Here is a 2500-nt window from a genome sequence, read left to right on the forward strand (position 1 = left end):
GGCCGGTCAGCCTACCAGGGGCGTGAGAGCAGCTTGGGCGATGGCGGAAGGCCGGTCAGCCTACCAGGGGCGTGAGAGCAGCTTGGGCGATGGCGGAAGGCCGGTCAGCCTACCAGGGGCGTGAGAGCAGCTTGGGCGATGGCAGAAGGCCGGCGTGGAAGCCGCTTGGGCTCTAGCAGAAGGCCGGCGTGGAAGCCGCTTGGGCTCTAGCAGAAGGCCGAGGTGGAAGCCACTTTGGGCTGTGGCCGGTCAGCCTACCAGGGGCGTGAGAGCAGCTTGGGCGATGGCGGAAGGCCGAGGTGGAAGCCGCTTGGGCTCTAGCAGAAGGCCGAGGTGGAAGCCACTTTGGGCTGTGGCCGGTCAGCCTACCAGGGGCGTGAGAGCAGCTTGGGCGATGGCAGAAGGCCGAGGTGGAAACCACTTTGGGCTATGGCCGGTCTGCCTACCAGGGGCGTGAGAGCAGCTTGGGCGATGGCAGAAGGCCGGCGTGGAAGCCGCTTGGGCTCTAGCAGAAGGCCGAGGTGGAAGCCACTTTGGGCTGTGGCCGGTCTGCCTACCAGGGGCGTGAGAGCAGCTTGGGCGATGGCAGAAGGCCGAGGTGGAAACCACTTTGGGCTATGGCCGGTCTGCCTACCAGGGGCGTGAGAGCAGCTTGGGCGATGGCGGAAGGCCGGTCAGCCTACCAGGGGCGTGAGAGCAGCTTGGGCGATGGCAGAAGGCCGAGGTGGAAGCCGCTTGGGCTCTAGCAGAAGGCCGAGGTGGAAGCCACTTTGGGCTGTGGCCGGTCTGCCTACCAGGGGCGTGAGAGCAGCTTGGGCGATGGCGGAAGGCCGGTCAGCCTACCAGGGGCGTGAGAGCAGCTTGGGCGATGGCAGAAGGCCGGCGTGGAAGCCGCTTGGGCTCTAGCAGAAGGCCGAGGTGGAAGCCACTTTGGGCTGTGGCCGGTCAGCCTACCAGGGGCGTGAGAGCAGCTTGGGCGATGGCAGAAGGCCGGCGTGGAAGCCGCTTGGGCTCTAGCAGAAGGCCGAGGTGGAAGCCGCTTTGGGCTGTGGCCGGTCTGCCTACCAGGGGCAAGGAACCACAATAGCATCTACCAGGGGCAAAGCGCAAATTCGGTCTACCAGGGGCAAGAAACATTAATACAGTCTACCAGGGGCAAAGCGCAAATTCGGTCTACCAGGGGCAAGAAACATTAATACAGTCTACCAGGGGCAAAGCGCAAATTCGGTCTACCAGGGGCAAGAAACATTCATACAGTCTACCAGGGGCAAGAAACCAAAATTTATTCTACCAGGGGCAAGAAACATTCATACAGTCTACCAGGGGCAAGAAACCAAAATTTATTCTACCAGGGGCAAGAAACATTAATACAGTCTACCAGGGGCAAGAAACCAAAATTTATTCTACCAGGGGCAAGAAACATTAATACAGTCTACCAGGGGCAAGAAACCAAAATTTATTCTACCAGGGGCAAGAAACATTAATACAGTCTACCAGGGGCAAGAAACATTAATACAGTCTACCAGGGGCAAGAAACATTAATACAGTCTACCAGGGGCAAGAAACCAAAGCCCTGTCTACCAGGGGCTGCATTGACAAGTTCGCACCGTAAGAAGAGAATGCGACTTTTGCAACCTCTTTTTCCTTTTTACATGATATTCTTTTTCTCTATCGGGGAAAACACTGGTGTGCTACATCACTGGAAAGCTAGAAATCCCACTAAAGATTAAGCCATAGTTATAGAGGTAGATATCCCTGACTTATTGTCAGCCACCATTTGGGTTCTTCATTGTGACGCGAATTGTTCAAAAATTTAAATTATGCAAGGGAAGAGTTGCTGTTTTGGGTTTTTTTTTTTTTTTTTGTATTGGTAAATTTTATTGAATTTTTTTAAATTAAAAAAAAAATCTTTTTTTTTTCCTTTTTTACTTTTTTGGTATTTATTATTATTATCATCATTATTCTTATTATTTTTTTAAGAAAAGAAGGAGAAGAAGGGAGAAGGGGGTGCGGGAGAGCAAAAATAAAAGAAAAAAAAAAGAAAAGAAACAGCCTCTACTTAGGCTGCAGTTCACTTTTCCTCCACCGGAGGGAGCTCCAGCAGGCGAAAATCATACCCCCTCACTCAGAGGGGTTGATTATACAGGGAGGCCTCAAGAGCGGGAGAGCTGAAAAACCCTTTGGGCACGATATCGGGAGAGGGTGATTCGAGACGGCGTAGCTCCAGAGTGGCCGGAGGGAGCCTCGCCAAACTTTCCCCCGACACAAAGGAGACCCTAGGCAGGCCTCGGGCGCTAGGGTTTCAGCCGCAGTATTCTCCGCTCGTGGCCATTTCAGACAGCGACCCTACGGAGACCCTCGGCGAAAGGGTTCCCGACGCTTTCGCGTCGCCCTCTCGCTCTCCAGCCCCGCCGCGAAGCTCCGTAGCCACGCTGTGACGACCGACGGGCATACGTGACCCGCCATCGGAGGGCTCCCGCCAGCCGGCCGGCCGCGCGCC

The sequence above is a fragment of the Corythoichthys intestinalis genome, unplaced genomic scaffold (assembly GCF_030265065.1).
Source record: "Corythoichthys intestinalis isolate RoL2023-P3 unplaced genomic scaffold, ASM3026506v1 HiC_scaffold_48, whole genome shotgun sequence".
NCBI classification, from domain to species: Eukaryota; Metazoa; Chordata; class Actinopteri; order Syngnathiformes; family Syngnathidae; genus Corythoichthys; species Corythoichthys intestinalis.